Source organism: Tenrec ecaudatus, chromosome 1, assembly GCF_050624435.1.
Source record: "Tenrec ecaudatus isolate mTenEca1 chromosome 1, mTenEca1.hap1, whole genome shotgun sequence".
NCBI classification, from domain to species: Eukaryota; Metazoa; Chordata; class Mammalia; order Afrosoricida; family Tenrecidae; genus Tenrec; species Tenrec ecaudatus.
In genome coordinates, this window is record NC_134530.1 from 116,619,946 (window position 1) to 116,640,023 (window position 20,078).

The 20,078-nt window shown below is 42.5% G+C and overlaps 1 protein-coding gene and 1 pseudogene across 2 annotated transcripts in view; one reads left to right on the plus strand and one right to left on the minus strand.

The window, feature by feature from the left end:
• DDAH1 (dimethylarginine dimethylaminohydrolase 1) overlaps positions 1-20,078 on the minus strand; it is a 155,582-nt gene that overhangs the window by 51,550 nt on the left and 83,954 nt on the right. The gene's annotated exons all lie outside the window — the stretch shown is intronic.
• Positions 15,623-16,136, plus strand: LOC142436691 (S-phase kinase-associated protein 1 pseudogene; annotated as a pseudogene).

Below are 20,078 nucleotides of genomic sequence, written 5' to 3' on the forward strand. Positions count from 1 at the left end.
CTAGTCCCCTAAGGTCTCACCATAGAGACACCGTCCACAGCAGACCCGGAGTTCATGCCTTCAGCTGTCCAGCTCTGTATGTTTCAGTCCTCTGGGCATGACAAGCTCCTAAACTAAGGTGACTTTGGATTCCGTGTTCTTATCGTATGAGAGACGAACGGCACGTTAGGTCCTTAGATTAGAAGGCCAACGTACCATGTGATCAAGAACCCTAAGTAATAGGAACAGAATGTATCAACTGAATCAGGAGAGGTCGCCAAAGACAGCTGCATGCTGACACCTCGTTTCTGAGATGGAGGCTTGTGCAGTGCTCCACTCTTTTCTTCAAGTGCGCAGACTGGATTACTAAACTAACCCAAAGTACCAACACAACAACAAGAAAAGCATCACAGAAAGCTTTAATATACTCAAGGATTCAGCCCTAAAAATTCCTAGATAAAGACATATTGGGATTCTTTTTTATACTCTGACTTTAGCACAAAGTTCTTCCTTTTACTTGTGCAAAACAGACAACAGTGGGAACAGTAACCATGTATAGAGTCTTGCTATGGGCCAGGCACTACTAAGAAGTCAGACTTAGGGTATCGGACTCCCACAAATCTACGAAGCAAGTATAAACATTCTTTCTTTTTGTAGTGATAAGGAAACTGAGGCACAGAGAAGCCAGGGCCTTGACAGAGGTCACGTAGAGAGTAAGCAAAGAAAGCTGAGGTCTGAATTCAGGCAGTCTTATTCTAAAATTTCCGTTCTCATTTTCTATATAATACCAACAGAAGATAATTACAAACAAAACCACAAAAACCTGTTGCCACCGAGCAGCTCTCTGACCTTACGTGGTCAGAGTGGGACTGCTCAGGGTTTCCAAGGCTGCAATCTTTACAGAGGCAGACCCCACACCGTTTTCCCAGAGTGACTGGTGGGTCCAAACCACCAACCTATTGGTTAGACGCTGAGTACTTAACCACCATGCCACCAGGGTTCCTTAGAAGAGCATTATAACCTTGGAGTAAATTACGACTCATAGTGAGCCTGTAGGGCAGAGTAGAAAGAATCCAGAGGTGTTCCCAGACTGTAATTCCCTTTAGTTTTATGTTTAACTTCTTAATGTGATTTGGATGAAAGCGTACAGGGCAAGCGCACAGAACACTCTTCCGCCTTCCTCCGTGTGGTTACCATGTGCATTCTTCTTCTTGCCTCAGCCCTTCCCGTGAGGCTGTTGTTTTTAGAGACTCAGACTGCCATATCTTTCTCCCAAGAGAGTTTAGCATCCTACACCCACCAACTTCCTTAATCCATGATTTACTAAAACGTTGTACTGTAATACAGAAACATGGAAAGCAACATACGAAACATTTTTATGTGCTTTAATTACACATCAATTATGTGTTCATGGAAATTAAAATGATAAAAGCATGCATGTATGCAAACAGTGATCACAGCAGAGATATGCTTTGGACACTCTTAATCATCTTATTTTGTTCATTCAATAAATATTATGTCTGTTCTAAGCTAAATAAATACCATGTGTCACAGTGGTTTGTGGCCATCAAAAATCGACACTCATTCACTGCCACTGAGTCAATACTGACTCATAGCAACCCTAAAGGAGAGGGGAGAATTGCTCCTGTGACTGAGACTTCAACTCTTTACAGGCGTGAAAGCCTTATCTTTCTCTGGAGAAGTGGCTGGTGGTTTTGAACTGCTGACCTTGCAGCTAGCAGCCCCATGTGTAACTGCTACACCACGAGGTCTCCAAAAACAGATACAGTCCCTGCTACAGGTCAAGTCACAACTTTAAACATTCCCACAAACAAGCAAGTAGTTACACATTATATTAAAGATGTCAAAGGATACAACAATGTGCTTCGAGAAATAAAAGGGGGACATAATTAAGAAGGAGGGATGAAGAAATGCCTCTTCCAGGAAGTGACAGCCAAGCTAAGGAACGTCAGTGTTACAAGTAGTTAGCTATCCATTCCTGTGGTGGGCCTTTTGGAATTTTCCCTTAGAAACAAATGGGTTTTTTGATGATCCTTTCATTAGCTCATCTTAGTCTTGAAAAATTAATCAAAAGCTTACTCTATTAGGAAAATGGCCAGTATGACTGAACATTATTTAATCATTAAAATCATCAAATGTTATCAAACCCTGCCAATTTTTATGGGGAAGAAATGGCTTCTCATGTCTTTCATTTTTGATCATCTGATTTCTAGTGAGGTAGAGCCTGCACCGTCCCATTCAGATCCCTCTGCTGTGAATTAATAACATCAGCTGCCACTTCTCAAAGGTCCCTGTGTGCTCGGTACCCGTCTAGGTGCTTGCTTGTATCAATTACTTCATTCTCAGAATTGTTCTGGGAGGTCTCTTATCATTATTCCCATTTCATAGATCAGGAAAGAGAGGCAGTCACGTGACTAGTCACTGCTCGTAGTCACATGGCTAGTGTGTGGCAGAGCCTGGAGTTAAATCAAGATCGTTTGGCCGAGAGTTTGTGCCACTATTGTCTAAAGGTGGCTGCAGCCATAGGGTCTCTGAGATCCCATGGGAGAGAGGCGAGTAGAGAGGACTGTTGAGTTAGAAGGAGGAGGACACTCAGGAATATAGCTCTCACCAAAGCGAAATGAAGAGAGGGGTATTAGGAGTCTTCACTATGAACAAAAGGTCACTGCCAATCAGCACGCTGTTGAAGACCTTACAGCGCATTTGGGCATGCTTACTGTGTGATAATTCACCCAGTTGTTCATATCTCATCTGAATACTTTCTTGCGTGTTCTATTTCAATGCTGAAACTCAATACATAACAATATACACAAAAAGCCGATTCTCTTTCTTACTCCACCTCAAAATGCCAGTCAGTATCATCTTCACAAGTCTGTAGGATAAAAGAGCTCTAACATCTTGCTGGCTGGAGGATAAATTGGTCTGAGTATTCTGAAAAGCAATTTGGCAAAATAATTGAAAAATAAAATGCAAGATTAAGGTTTTACTTGAATAATAAAGCACAGTCTTTCATTAAAAAAAAAGTTATCAGACAGAGCCAAGTAAACAACAGTAACTGATTTTTTTTTCTGGGAGCTCAAGAAATTTATAAGATGGCCAACATGTACTTGGTTCATTTTCCTCTTGTTCCACTTTTGTAATAATAACCATTATTTGTAATTGTGGCGAAGTGCAATTACTTGCTATGCTTCTTCTGACCAACTGAACAGGTCAGTAAAGCGTAGTGGGCTCTAACTTGGAGATTGATCAATTTTGCCATTCTACTTGGTTATAAAAAATGAGCCACCTCAGAGACAGAAAGAGAGCATCCCACAACCATGAAGAAAGAGGAGCCCCTTGCGGAGTGCATGCGAGACTCATCTGAAATGGCAAAGCGGCAGAGGCCCCTGAGACCCAGCAGAGGAACAGCGCCAAGGCCCTGAGAGAGAGCAGCGGGTTTCCCAGTCCACAGAACAGGTAATGCTGAGTGCCTGCAGGCTGGAGGCCTGATTGCAGAGGGAGGGGGGTGTCCTTGGGTCATTATCAGGGCTGATGGAGTTCTCTAACGCTTTCTGAGCAGGGTAGAGGCATGACTGAGAAGAGATGCTGGGGACAAAAGGACTGTGTCTTTAACATTTTGTAATCTGTGAGCTTCTCTAACCTACCCTATGATCGTGAGTGTTGTCTGTGAGTTCAACGTGGTCACTGCGAAGGAGTAGCAAATGCAGTGGAGAAGCGCGGTGTCATGGGAGAGAGCGCTGGTGTCAGGCAGGTAAGGGGAGCTGGAGGACAGAAGCACATCTGAACTGTTTCGTAGGACTCGTCTTTAGGCAGCTGTGCAGCTGGATTCTCCTTTTCCCTGGTGTTGCTGGAAGCGGTCAAACGTGGCCCCGGCGTCATTTCAGTGTTAAAAATCACCCTGGAAAACATCTCTTGAAAAATTTCCTGTAGTTTGTTAGCTACCCATGACATTCTCCCTGCCCCCCATTGATTTCTTGGATTTCTAAACTTACTGGTTTATTTCTAGTGACAACTTCTAAAAATTAACCGGCATTCTTGTTTTATTTGTAAAATGAGGGGGACTTTACATGTGAGGTAATTTTTCAGTTCTAAAAGTTGAATTCTCAAAACAATTTTTGGCATTTATAAATGTGACTCTAACTATAATTCTATTTCCATTTCATTGAATTTACTGAAAACATCACAGATGGTTATTCACGAATAAGGAATTCTTGTGTTTAACCAACTTTTATCAGAAACACGATGCTCGGTATATGGAGGGAAAGACGGAAAGGAGATCCAAAAATGGATTTAAAAATCCCAGGAGGGTGAGATCCCTCATAGGCAGAAACAGAAGGCATAAACTGTGCTGTAGCAAGGGGGGTGGATGGGGGTGGGGTGGGGACAACTGCTATGTGAGGGCCATGTTAAGATCACTTTATGATACTATATCTTATTATTTGGAGTTTACCGTCATACAGTTTCTCCAAGGTTGCTAATTACCTCTCAATAGTGAGAGTAATTATACACTACATATAGAATTTATAATGCTTTTCTGTGAGAAACAGGGCCTGCTTCATTGACCACGCCTGCCACATTCTCATTTCCACAGAGAGCACAGTAGACTTCATCATTCTTTACTCAGCCCCCAAGATCAACCTTGGCCTGGAGAGGAAGATGGGGCCTGGAACCTTGATGACACGGTTGAGCTGCTGAACCAGCCACCAACCCTGGAGCCCTGTCTTGTGTTTTTGTTTTAAATTAAAAAACACCACACAGATTCTCTGAATGAAGCACATGAATTCAACAGTTTTTTAGATGTGCAGGGTGTAAGGTACATCAAATATAAAAAGTATGTTGGATGTCCCCACTCTTTTAAAAAATAGTACTTGTGTTTTGGGAAAGGTTAAGTACTACATTCCCATTCAACATTCTTCTCAATGTGTGAACATTGTCATTCTTTCCATGATGGTTGTTCCATTTTTATTAATCTAGTTTCCCTTCCCTGATACCTCATCAGCTCTTAAAGTATTTGTCAATCTTTTACTCTCACACAGATGATTTTTTCCTTCTTTTTCTGTCTTTTGCAGGTACACAGTACTCATGGGTGATTTTCTCTTGTGAGGCTATCGCTTATTTTGCTAAAAGATGACCTCAGGGGTCCATTTCACTTCAGGATTTAAAGAGAATCTCAGGGTAGTAATAGTCACAGGGAGTCCTCCAGTCTCAACTATCTAGTAAGTTTGTTTTTAAAAAGAATTTGAGGGTCTGTTCCACATATTTCTTTTAGTCGATTCGGGCCCATCAACTACAGCCCTGGTCAGAATGGTCAGCAGTGGTAGCCGGGCACCATCTAGTTCTGGCCTCAGGATGGATGAGGCGGTGACTCCCGAAGACTATTTATTCTATAGACTCCCGAAGACTAGTTTCTTCATCCATGAAGTGATTGATAAATGATGTTTTGCATTTCCTTAACTAATTAGAGTTTTCTGTTACAATGAAACAAAACACTCCTGTGGTAGTTACATAATTTCACTTGCAGTGTAGGGGTGGAGTCTAGCCTGTCAATCAGCTCACAGTCCGATGGGTTCTCCTTGTTTGTGTGACTTCCTCCCCCATCCCTCTGCCTTCACCTTCCTGTTGATGCAACATAGGGACCTGCAAGAGCCCTGGAGATATGTCCACAGATTGGATGTACAAGATTTTGTACCCACCAACCAGTGATCTTTCTGCATTCTGCATCATTGACTGTGGCTGTGTGAGTCTAAAGAGTGATTTATGGACTAGTAAATATGGGACTTATGGACGTCATCTGGACTGGGCTGGGATGTTTTCCTGATACATAATTACTTCTTGATATAAAGTTCTCTCTTGCACATATGGGATCATCTCTGGATTTGTTTCTCTACTTAACCTGGCCTAACACAACGCCCACTGCCATAAAGTTGATTCCGACCCCTAGCAACCCCATAGGGCAGAGTAGAATTGTCCCTGTGGTTTTCCCAGGGTGTCAACTTCTACAGAAGCAGAACGCCTCATCTTTCTCCTGTAGAGTGGCTGGTAGCTTTAACTGTTGACCTAGATCTTGACAGCCAAACCCATTACCCACTATACCACCACCCCAAAGGCTCAGTCAGTTAGCAATTCACAGTAAGTCATTCACCTATATAACAAAATTGGCAATTTGGTAGTATCCAAAGAATCAGTAATGACTGCCCACAGTACTAAACCCATTGAATTCTGATGTTAGAATCACTATCAATGGGGACCTTTTTGTCTCTCTGGGAGTATACCATGACTTTGACTCAATGTACAATGATGCAATTTTAACCAATGCTGTTGCTGTCAAATTGCTTCTGCCGCACTCTGCCTTTAAGTGCACCAAATGTTGCCTCGTCCTATGCCATCTTCATGATCACTGGTGTCTGAGTTCCCTGTTGCGACTATTTTAAATTGTTAACGCCTGCTATTTTGGCTATTTGTATGAGAATGCCAATCAATTGCCACCACAGGCACTAAAGTCATCCTGCTCACAGGAAAGACAGACAGAAAGAAAAGCCAAAATACTCCACTAAGTATTATATTACCTTTTAAGGTAGAGAAAGAATAACTCTTACAGTCTGTATATCAGAATTGGAAGTTAACATTCTGAAAGTCTCATTTTTGATCTGCAGGACCGAGATAGCTAGGTGGTTAGTCAGAGATGCAAAAGGAATACAAATCGGGCCCAAATACCCAGGGGATATAAAATGCACATGGTTAAAACTGGGAAGGACACTCCTCATCTTTCCTAAGAAGTTACAAGCACAAAGTCCCAGGCATTCAAAGACCTCTCCATGAAGATTACCCACATATCACGGCAAGACGGCGAGAAGTGACATTTAGCTTTTTACATGAAAAACGAGGCAGGCACACTGCTGGTCTTGTCAGTTCACTTGACATCTAACGTACTGATTCAAGTGGTCCATTTCCTTTAGATGATAGTGACACGATACATGTATTGAGAGCCTTAGAGCCATTGACATTCCCTCTGCAGAGAACAAATAAAAATATGATCTATCACCAAATATCCACTAGCAGTGGCGGCTGCCAAAACACAAAGCAAAGCAAAGCAAAGCAAAGCAAAAAACTCCAAATTTTAGTATGCTAAAAACTAGGGCCCTTACAAGTTTCTCACTTAAAATTTTTTTTCACAACTTGAGAAAAATGAAAATTTGCAGTGCATGCCTTCAAAAGAATCACCAGACGTGGCGCCTGAAAGGGACTTACATTGGTAACTTTCTACAAGTTTAGAGACATTGCGTCTTGAGTCAAACTGGCTTCAATTCTGAGAAATACTTCCTATCATCAGGATACCATCAACACATTGTATGCATTAAACCATCCTAAGTTGTCTTCCAAGGGATTCCTGTTCCTACCTGAAAGCCAGACCTTGGTTGGGTAGGATGTTCCTCTCATGTTACTTACCTCTGAAATATTAAATTAACAAAATGTCGGGTTAATAGTAGAGTCTATTGACCAGACTGTATCAAATAGTATATACTGTTGAGGAAATAGCTTGGGGGTCACATCTGACCTTCTTTCACTACATAAAGTAGCAGTATCCAACTCCACATCAGCTCAAGGCCATTTGCCACCAGGCAGAGGCCAGCCATGCATGACCCTCGATCTCATTTTCCCCTATTACTTTACTTCTCTGTTGAGTTTGACGATCCATTACAATGGTTACACAGAACTCATAGACAATGCTCACAGTTATGAAGGGTTTCCAGGGAAGCTAACAGGATACAAAATTGTGAGGGTGTAGTTCTTTTGTCCTTAGTGCCTCTTCTCAGTCATGCTGACAGGCATGGCTTTCTCTCTGGTCCTTGGTCTCTCAGCTATATGGTCTCTTGGCCTCTGCTTTAATGGGTCAGGAAACCCCCCAGAAACTCTGCCTAATGGTCTCAGTGGTGCTCCTGGGCTCTGTCTCATGGTCTTTGTGCTGTGACCTCTGGTGCCCCTGCTGCCTCTACCATTTCAGACAGGTAACTCACATGTGCTCCACGATGGCTCTTCTTTCAGGATAGTAGCGAGAGTCCCCTTTCTTCCTACTGCTGAGATGGTTTACTCTTATACCAGATAGGATGGCAAAATTGATCAATCCGCAAATTAGAGACCTCTGCACCTTGTTTATAAAGCCTATGAAGGCAGCCATAGATCAACCAATTTCACTTCACCACAACTATCAATTTACTGAATATAAGTTGGATATTGAATAAAGAAGACTGGAGTTAAATCTGCACATTAGAATCGTGGTGCTTGAGAATAATATTGGAAGTACCATGGACTGCTATAAGGACAAGCCAAATTGTCTTGTAAGAAGTTTGGTCAGACTGGTACAGATAGGAACTGGAAACACAGGGAATCCAGGACGGATGACCCCTTCAGGACCAGTGGTGAGAGTGGCGATACTGGGAGGGTGGCAGGAGGGTGGGTTGGAAAGGGGGAACCGATTACAAGGATTACATATAACCTCCTCCCTGGGGGACTGACAACAGAAAATGGGTGAAGGGAGACGTTGGACAGTGTAAGAGATGACAAAATAATAATTTATAAATTATCAAGGGTTCAGGAGGGAGTGAGGAGCGGGGAGGGAGGGGAAAAAATGAGGAGCTGATGCCAGGGGCTTAAGTGGAGAGAAAATGTTTTGAGAATGATGAGGGCAATGAATGTATAAATAAGCTTTACACAATTGATGTCTGTATGGATTGTGCTAAGAGTTGTATGTGTCCGTAATAAAATAATTTTTAAAAAAGAAGAAGTTTGGCCAGAGTGCTCCTTAGAGGTAAGTTTGGCCATCTTGGCAAGAGAGGTAAGTCCCCGGAGAAGAACATAATGTTTGGTAACGTAGAGACGCAGAGAACAGGAGATGGATGGACACAGTGGCTGACCCCATGAGCTCAAGCATAAGAACAACCGTGAGCATCGTGCAGAATTAGGTGGTGTTGTTCTGTTGTGCACAAGGTTGTTGTGAGTCAGAACCACTCGATGGCAACTAGCAGTTGCAACAACAACTTAACTGAATAACTTGATAATTCAGGCACCGTTCCTAGAAATGTTATGAATCATTTCATGCATTAGGCAAAAATAAACATCTTGTTTAGTCAAGGCATACTCACAAGGTGGAATGTCTGCTTCCAGACTCTAAAAACATTTTAAGGATGTACAAATCCATTTTTATTTCTAAAAACTTCCAAGTGGGAAGACCTACTCTTCCCATAAGATCACTTACTGCTATGCTCCTGTTTACCTGCTTTGGTCATTTTATTTATTTACTGAGTCATTAAAAAATTATTCAGTACTTTCAGTACTATTCTAGAATACATTCGTGAAAGGAGAAGATCTCTGTGTATATTCTGATGATGGTCCGAACAAATAGACAGCAAGTAATAAATGGGAAAAATATTAGCTAGTGTGGTCTAGAACTTTTAACCAGGGGATGTGACAGAAGATGACTGGGTAGTCACTGTAGACTGGAAGGTCAGGAAGAGCCTTTTTGAAAATCTAACACTTGAACTTAAACCAGAGTAACTAAAAGGACCAACCTTGTCTCCATCAGGGAGAATGTTTCAAAAATCCTGAGAAGAACAAGCTTAACACATTCAAGGCAGAGAAGGATGGCCACTAAGAGGCTAAGAGGAAGAAAGCTTACGAGCAAGAGGTACTAGATAAAGCTGGGGCTGTAGAAAGAAGAGAGATCATACAGGCTTCAGTAATCTAGTGTAAATCAAGGGAAAACTCACTGCCATGGAGTTCATTCTGACTCACAGTTACATGTAGGAGTCATAGCGACACATCTGTGACAAAGAACTGCCCCTGTGGGTTTCTGAGACGGTAACTCTTAAGAAAACCATTTTATTGGGGTCTCCTGCAGCTCTTACAACAATTCATATATCAATTGTATCAAGCACACTTGTACACATGGTGCCATCATCATTTAAAAAAACATTTTCTATTTGAGCCCTTGCTATCAGCTCTTCTTTTTTCCCTCCCTCCCCCAACTCCCACCATTGTGACCCCTTGATAAATTATCATTTTCATAACTTACACTGCCCACTGTTTCGCTTCACCCACATTTCTGTTGTTCATCCCCCTCAGTGGGTGGTGTGGTGGTGTTATACATCAATCATTGTGAACCGTTCCCTCTTTCTTCCCCCACCCTCCCCCTACTCTCATGGTATCACTACTCCCATTATTGTCCTGAGGGGATTCCTTTTGTCAAGAGATCATATGTGTACCAGTGTATATGCTCTGGTCCAGCTGGATCTGTAAGGCAGATCGGGGGCTTGATAGTGGGTGTGGCAGTGGGAAGCATTAAAGAACGAGAGGAATGTTGTGTGATTCATCCGCGCTAGACTGCACACTGGCTAGCTTGTCCCTTCCTTGTGACCCTTCTGTGAGGGGATGTCCAATTAAGACTGTAATTCTTTATGGGACTAGAAAGCCTCACCTTTTCTTCTTGGAGTAGCTAGTAGTTTTGAACAGCTGACCGTGTGGTTAGCAGGCCAACATGTAAAGCACTATGACACTAGGTCTCCTCTAATCTAGCATATGGAGTTGTCATTTTATAAGTGATGGGAAAACACAGGAGAGTCTGAAAGGCAAGAATGGCATACTATATTTGCAATGATAATTCTGGTTAATGGCTTTGTGGAAAATGGATGGCAAGGTAATCATGGCAAGAGGGATATCAGTTAAGAGGTAATGGTAATAGTGAAAGTTAAGATAATGGAGTGGACAATAGTGGTGATTGGGTATATGAAGAAGAAAAATGGTAAAATTTGGGATGTGCTTTGAAGGAAAAGTTGACAAGATTTGTTGGTGGATTAGATATCAAGGATAACGCACAGTGTGTGTTGAACAAGTGGGTGATGGATGATAACAGTTTACATGTAAGGAAGGTGTGACAGGTACCTAATTTTCTGTCAACTTGAAGCTATAAAAGTGGGAATACCAAAAATAGGCATTGGGGCCAGGGGATGGCACCCCATCAGACTCACTGGAAAACACTCCTAAAGGTCAACAAACAATTCTTGAACTACTTATAGGCTTTTCTTTTTCTGTCTTTGGTTTTTGCTTTTGGGTTTTTTTGGTTTATTTTCTTTTGTTGCTTTGCTTTGCTTTGCTCTTTCTTGTTTTTGTGCTTTATCTTGTTTTTGTTTTTGTGCTTGTCTCTGCATGTCTTTCTAGATAAGATAGGTGGGATAAACAATCTGGAGGAGAAAACAATGGGACCAACAGTTCTGGAGGGTCATGGAAGAAGGGGAGGTGGGGGAAATGAAGGGGGTATCAACCAACCCAGAGACAAGGGAACAACAAGTGATCTAAAAATAGATGGTGAGGAGGGTTTAGGCTGCCTGGGGGCAGGGTTTGATCAAGGGCAATGTAGCCCAGAGGAATTACTGAAATTCAAATGAAGGCTGAGCATGATAGTGGACCAAGAGGAAAGTAAAAGGAATTAGAGGAAAAAACTAGGAGGCAAAGGACAATTATAGATATCTAAATAGAGGCATGTATGTATGTAAACATATTTATATATAACAATGGAGAAATTTATCTATGTACATATATTTATATGTTAAGTATTAAGGTAGCAGACGGACATTGGCCTCTACTTAAGTACTCCTTCAACACAAGGATACTTTATTCTAATAACCTGGCATTCCATGATGTTCACCTTCCCAACATGATCGCTGAAGACAAATGGGTGGATTAGCAAATGTGGTGAAGAAAGCTGATGGTGCCCAACTATCAAAAAATATAGCATCTGGGGTCTTTAAAGCTTGAAGGTAAACAAGCAGCCATCTAACTGAGAAGTAACAAAGCCCACATGGAAGAAGCACACCAGCCTGTGTGATCATGAGGTGTCGAAGGGATCAGGTTTCAGGTATCAAAGACTCAGAACAAAAAATCATATCGATGTGAATGAGGGGGAATGTGGAGTGGAGACCCAGAGCCCATCTGTAGAGAACTGGACATCTCCTTACAGAAGATCACAAGGCATTGACAAGCCAGTCAGGGTACAATATAGCACTGATGAAACATACAACTTTCCTCTAGTTCTTTAATGCTTAATCCAGCCCTCCCTCCAAATTCTACCTTACAAATTTCCTAGGCAAGAGCATATACATTGGTACAGATAAGAGCAGGAAACACATGGACTCCGGGGCAGGTAAACCCCTCAGGACCAATAATGAGAATAGCAATACCAGGAGGGTAAGGGTAAGGTGGGGGTAGAATGGGGGAACCAATCACAATGATCTAAATATAACCCCTTCCCACAGAATGGGTTTTGTGTTTGACTACAGAAAAGTGGGTGAAGGGAGATAGCGGTCGGTGTAAGACATGAAAAAAAAAGATAAATTATTAAGGGTTTGTAAGGGAGGGAGGGTGGGGGAGGGGCAAAATGAGGAGCTGATATCAAGGGTTCAAGTAGAAAGAAACGGTTTTGAAAATGATGATGGCAACATATATACAAATGTGCTTGACACATGGATACATATATAGATTGTGATAAGAGCTGTGTGAGCCCCCAATAGAATAACTTTTTACAGAGAAGATATAGAAGTGAAGGGGTGGGCTATGATAGGTTTTTGTGACAACATGGGTATTAAGTGGGCAGAGTTTAGCCTGTCAATCAGGTTACAGCTTGATTGGAGGGTGACTGAAACAAATGGTTCTTCAAAGCCAGACTCTCTCTCTTCTTGAAGGCAGGCCACCCGCTCTCATTCTGTTTCACCTTCTGACTGACAAGCTATGCTGAGAACTTTGAGCCCTGGAGACATGTCCACCACCATTGGATCCGTAAGACTTTCCACCCACCGGCCGGTGTCGTTCCTGCATTCTACATCGTCACATGTGGCTGTGTGAGTCTGAACAGGGATTTAAGGACTAGTATCAAACTTATGGGCTAGTGTTGGACTTTTGAACTTGATCTGGATTGGGCTGGGATGTTTTCCTTGTATACAATTACTTCTTTACTATCTATGAGTGTTTCTGGCTTTGTTACTTTAGTCAACCCAGCCTAACACAGAAGGTAAGAGAAGAACAAACTTGGGAAGAAACTTCAAGAGTTTTGTTTTGGCCTTTTTTGAGTTTGAACTGCCTTGTGGTTACCTGAATGGGGATGTCAACACATTTGCATATATCATTCTGGACTTATGGGAGTAATTAGAACTGGAAATGAGATTTGGGCATCAAGGGCACATGAATGGTATTTAAAACATGGGATCTTAGAAGAACTATGCCAAACTATGCTTGCAGGAAGCGCTGTGCGAAATTCCACCCTTAACAATTATATTCCTGGAAAATGACTTCAGGAGAAGTCGTTTTTTGGTTCCATTGCTGTTTTGTTCCATTGCTGTTGCGCAGCACAGCAGCTGTTCACAGGAATGGACCGACAGCCCCCTTCAGCCACAAGGACTGCTAATGGACACTCATGACGATTACCCAGATGCCCCCAGGAGAAAGATCAAGAAACACACGAATGGAACGAAAGGAATTCTCTGATTTAGTAGGAATATTTGCCAATTGCTTACACATTTTCTGGTTAAGCTCTGTGTTGTAGGCGCTATGAAGCAGACCGGCACCATAAGATTTTGACATTCTGAAATGATGGTCACTAGAACAGCAGAAAAGCCGACGTTCAGTAAGCAAATCAGTGGAGTGGCCAGGATATAGGAAGAACAATGTTCAAATATGTTTTAGGGCAGACAGATCGAGCACCAGGGAAACACAGACCACAAGAATCGTGTGATATTATACTGAGAACATATTCTTGCTTATTCAAGCACGACTCCTAAAGCCCTCGACGGAGTAGCCCTTCCAGCACATCTTTCAAGAAGAGAAAGTTGCTGTCAAGGAGGCGCCGACTCTCGGTGAACCCACGTGTTTTGGCAATGGCCCACGGTGTTTCCAACGGTTATGATCTTTTGGAAGTGGATGCCAGGCCCACCTCTGGGTGCATCGGAACCCACAACCTTTCAACTAGCTGGCAAGCGCTTAATCCGTGTGTCACTAAGGATTCTATAGAGTATCTTCAATGCCTGAGATCTGTGTTTGAAATGACTGGAAAAGACTGCCTTTCTTTACAAAACACAGTATGTACTACTAACTTTTTGTCATATCTGAGGCTTTTCACTCCCGTTAAGCAGTCAGTCCTGGACACCCACAGGGCAGTCCTCCCCGTCCTCTAGGGCTGTGCTGAGTGAGCATGGAATGAATGGCAGTGTGGGCCATGTTGCTCATTAAGCAGGTGGTATTTGGACTGCTAGGACCACTTTCGAAAATGCTCGTGTTTGTTTCCTTGTCTTGTTTCTCTTCCTAGTTCTGAGCTGTGTGTGTGTGTTGTTACTAAAGTACTCGTGAGAGATGACTGTGACAGGCTCCTGTCAAGATTAACAGAGCGCACCGTCATTACCTCCAAGATTTTCTCTTCTGAGTCCCGGCTGCGAGCATGACAACGGAGTTTGTAAAGATTCGCCCCTTTGCAAGGTGTTCAAACACTGACTGCTCTTGGAGCTTATTTAAAATGTTAGCGAGAAAACACCAGTCGGATTTTTTTCATGCTTGGGAGTAGTAAGTAAAGTCTTATTTTTATCCAATGTTGTACAGAATGGGTGCTTCAAGATATCGCCTTTGGTTTTGAGAGATGTCTGCATTCTAACATGGTGGTAACAAAATCAGTGAGTAGATCCTTCCTATGCTCTTTATGGAATCCGAGCTTCTTTAGCTGAACCGAGGCCGGAACAGTGTAGGATCATTTTCCTACTTGAAATATCCCCATGAACCTTTTATCAAGGAAAACTAATGCTCACGTAGCTAACGAATGTTTTACAAATTACTTTTGAAAACGCAGTCACGTTCTTGTCCTTGCATTTTCTCCTTTTAAATTAAAAAAACAATTCTACTTCCAATTTATCACTAAGTAGCAACTGGAAATTGTGACAAACAAACATGCATAGGAGGAGAAGCCCCGAGGGTGATAACACAGAAGGTACTTCATATCTGATGCTGTATCATTCTCAAAGTCCAATAGTTTTCCTGCCATGAGAACTTCCCTTCTTGTGAGGCAGAACATTATGAAACTTAGACGCTCATAAATGCCAGTGTCCCTATGTCTGCTCTTTTCCCTGGAACCAGGGCTGAGCTGGCTGGGATCCAGCATTTCTCAACCAGATATATGATGGACCAGATGCATTCCATTTCACAACATGGTCAAAGCTCGGCGTCTAACAAAATACACGGTATGTTGGCAAAAAACCTGCTTTGTTTAGTAGTGGGTATAGTTGGTAAAGTTTTTCAATGTATGTGAATGAAACTTAATGTCATATAAGCTAATACTCAAATCTCAACATCTATCCCCAATGAACACATCTCTGTTTATGCTGTCGAAGTTAAATGCATTTTAACATTGTAAAAATGTATGACTGGAAATATTTCTTGTTGACATTACACAGTTAAGTTTTCCTTTTGCTTCCATTTCTCATAGATTGTTCTTCGGGATGAACGAGTGGCCTTGTTCTCTGCCTTTCTCTGCGCTAGCCGCCGACGCCTCCCGGTGCTCGCCAGCCTTGGGCCCCCCCCCCCCCCCCCGCCGAAGAGGGATCACCATGCCTTCAATTAAGTTGCAGAGTTCTGATGGAGAGATATTTGAAGTCGATGTGGAAATTGCCAAGCAATCTGTGACCATCAAGACCATGTTGGAGGATTTGGGAATGGATGATGAAGATGATGATCCAGTTCCTTTACCAAATGTTAATGCAGCAATATTAAAAAAGGTCATTCAGTGATGCACCCACCACAAGGATGACCCTCCTCCTCCTGAGGATGATGAGAACAAAGAGAAAAGAACAGATGATGTCCCAGTTTGGGACCAAGAATTCCTGAAAGTTGACCAGGGAACACTTTTTGAACTTATTCTGGCTGCAAACTACTTAGACATTAAAGGTTTTCTTGACGTTACATGCAAGACCGTTGCCAATATGATCAAGGGGAAAACTCCTGAGGAGATTTGCAAGACCTTCAATATTAAAAACGACTTTCCTGAAGAGGAGGAAGCCCAGGTGTGCAAAGAGGACCAGTGGTGTGAAGAGAAGTAAGACATCGTGCCTGACACTGTAACACTACTTCTTACAGTGCTACAGTAGAAGATGTGATCTTTGGACTCTTGAGACGCTGATGGCTAAAGTGGGAACTGAAAGCTTTTCTTGAAGGGTGTGTGTTGGGGAACATGGACAGCCTTTTTCTTTGGATTCAGGCTATGTACAGTGAAGAAGTTGAAAAAACACAACAATAAAATTAAATTAAAAATTGTAAAAAAAAGATGAACTCTTTCAGGTCTCCTTCATTTAACTTACAGTGTCTTACAGTGTCTCTTTAGTGTCGAATGCCATTTAATATTTATGTAGTGAATTGAAGAGCATCCTTATAAATAACACAAAATTTGACAGTTGAAAATGTGCAAAATACAGAATTAAAACAAAGTAAAATTATGCCTGTTAACAAGGAAATATGTAAAAATGAAAAGAGCCATGGTTGGTGGGTGGGTAACATTCAACGAGCCTTTTGTAGAAGAAACTGTGACAGAAGAAGAGAAGATAAGTAAAAAAAGTATAGCTAGTAGGGCTGCAGAGCCTACACTGCAATGCAATAAATTGCCCCGGCACTTCCAGACTTAGCCTTTGCTACTCCCACAAACGACCCTTGCCTGAGGGGCGGGGGAAAGAAGGTGCAGGGGGACACGGGCAGGATTCAGTGGTGAGTGAGTGTCAGCAGGGTTCCTTGTGGTTGCCATCCTGCTGGGTATAAAGCGAAGCGTCTCAAAAGCGGGCAGGGTGTACATCAGAGAGCATAGAACTCTGTAAGGAAGGGCAGAGAGATGGAATCACCTCCAGAGGTGTGAAGACCTAGATGGAGGCTGTGTGGCAAAATCATGGCTTCATATTTGGAAATTTGTGTTGAATGAATATTTCTATTGTATAGAAATAGTTTTTGCCTTACTCTTATATTTGGGACCCTGTAGGCTAAGCATTTACCACTTTATCTGGTGCCTACAGCTGCAGTAACCACTGCCCATTTGGCTCACCAGGCAGATTTCTGTAGAGAACCCAGGGCTTGTCAGTATATGCCTGCTTTCCTGTATCCTAAGCATCCAAATACTAAGGTGACTTCAGATAAGGAAGACAGAATCATTTGTCGCTGAGCTGCAAGAAGTCTTTGTCCCTTGCGCTCTCAGCCCCTGATAGACTGTGGTTCATCCCACCCTGGCTGTCCCTGTTGTGGACCTCTTAATCTTACACTATACATCCCCTTGGAGAGAACTTGAAACCATTCTCCAGCGTTTGCTCTGGAGTGGTCCATTTCTAGCCAATGCAAACACTCGCACATCCTTTGCCCACAACTCTGGCAATGCAGCTATGCCCAACACAGTCACACTCTTGTGGCTCCCTCTCTAAGCTGTTTCTCATCCGGCTTCTTTCTCGCTACACTCCCACATTCGCATCCACGGTGTTTCTCAATTGCAAGGAATATCTCTCTCACACACTGTGTTAGTCTGGGTAGACTAAAAAAACAAATCGATGGACACACATGTGTATAAGAAAGAGATTTAAATACAAGTGATCGAACATTGAGAAACCATCCCAGCCCAGTCCAGATCAGGTCTATAAGTCTGATATTAGCCCATATAGCCTATATCAATCTATAAAGTCCTCTTCAGACTCATGAAGTACATGCAATGAAGCCAAAGGCAGAACGATCACAAGCCAGTGTGTAGAAAGTCTTCGGGTCCAGTGGTGTTGTAAGCATCTCAGTGCTGGCAGAGGTCTCTCTGTGGCTTCTCCAGCTTCAGAGGCCTGGTTTCATCCATGTGGCTTGTCTTCTGCGATGTCTCCCAGGAAGTAGCAGAGAGAGAGAGGAGTCTTCTTCCTCCAAGGAGGAAGGACCAGCCTTCCCAGAATTCTCAGGAGAAGGCTATTCCCGCACAGAAGTCCCATTAGATATCTCCGATTGACAGCCTAGACTCCACCCCTATACTCCTAATCCTTAAATTGAGCACCAGATTGGGTGACTAACACACACACACACACACACACACACACACACACACACACACACACCATGTTATCAGGAGAGACCAGTGACTGGAAAAAGACATCATGCTTGGTATAGTGGGTGTTAGGCATCATTGAGTCAATTGACACATAGTGACTCTATGTACAACAGCATGAAAGACAGTATGATCCTGGATCATCCTCATAATCATTTCTATGCTTGAGCCCCTTGTTGCCATCACAGTGTCAATCTATGTCCATGAGAGCGTTCCTCTCTTGTGCTGCCTCTCCACTTGACTCCTGACAACATATCCAAAGTATGTAAGTTGAAGTCTTGTCATCGGTGCTGCTATGGAGCACTCTGGCCGCATTTCTTCCACTACCGATTTGTCTGTCCTTTTAGCAGTTGATGGTATTTCCAATATTCTTCTCCAGCACCACAATTCAAATGCAAGGATGGTAAAGTAGGGGGCAGTGACAAAGAGGAAGACCCTCCACAAGAAGGACTGACTCACTGACCGTAACAATGGGCTCACACATAAGAACCATTGTGAGGTTGTGTTTGTTCTGTGTGCACAGGTTGCTCTGAGTTGGCACCTACCCACGACCACCACCGCCTGGTTGTGTTTTGTTCTGTGTGCACAGGTTGCTCTGAGTTGGCACCTACCCACGACCACCACCGCCGCAAATATACATGTATCTGAATTGCTGACTCTTAGAATAGCACCAACCGCTGTACCCATTGCCTCACCAGAGTGTTTGCTCCCAGTAGGATCAACTTGATGGCAGGCAGTTTGGGTTATTATAAAGTTATAAGCACACCAGTATCAATAAAACATGAGCTGCAATTATAAGGCCATGTAAATTGACACTGAGTAGAGATGAGAGAGTCCTGGTGGCACAAGGGATTGAGCACTGGGCTGCTAACGCCAAGGCTGCCAGTGTAAACCCACTGCTGCTCCGTGGGAGGAAGATGAGGCTGCTTGCTCCTTTATAGATTGACAGTCTCCGAAGCCTAAGGAGCAGTTCTACTCTGTCCTATAGGGTTGCTGTCAGTCAGAATTAACTCGATGGCATTGGTTTTATTTATTTATTTAGGGGGGGGCACAGTGGGTTTGGTTTGGGATTGTTTTAAAGTGTATGTTCTAAAATTTTGAAAAGGTTTTTTTTTTTGTTGTTGTTGCTGCTGCTAGGTAATTCCAAATAAAATAAAATTCCTTTGAGTTTCAGAATGCTCCAAGATGTAACCCTCCGTCCAGATTCAGATTTTATGGTGGTAATAGAATTTAAGAACTTTATAAAATATATAAATACCAAACACTTAAGGATCAATTAGGGGATATATCAAACGTTGATGATATAAAGCTATATCACAATTCACAGATTTTCTTTCTTGTCTAAGTATACACGAGTCAAGCAAGAGAAAGGAAAATATAGAAATGTTTAGATTGCAAAAATAAGCCCAAACCTGTAGTGACAGGAAGTGAAAGTCTTGCACCAAATGTCAGGGAAAGTAACTTTACAACTGCAAGATGATTAATTATTAAATGCAGGACAAAGAGGATTCTTCTGTTCTTTGTGAAAATGCAGAGCTGACCCAGAATGCACCGGGTGGATCCAAGCACTCATTATCTTGAAGACACCTGATATCCCATAACATGCAGGGAGGCTGCCAACTCCTTGTCCATGCTGACTACATGCCACGTACCCCATTTTATAACTAAAAAGGATTTAAAATTCATGAAGCTCCTTGAAAGCTGAACTGTCACATTCTACTCATTCCAAAGTGTATGGGAAAAAAGAGCAAACAGACATTTCAACTGAAGCCATTATTGTGCATGAATAACCATATTCCATTAAGTTGCTAATAAACCTACTAGAGGATGTTGTTCACATCAACCAGGCGGCTGCATTCCTTTCCTTGAGACCAGCGGGCTGGTTTCATTCTACGCAGTGCTGCTCGTTCGGTGCCCTTTATTCCAAGGTTGTCCAGAATTCAAAGCA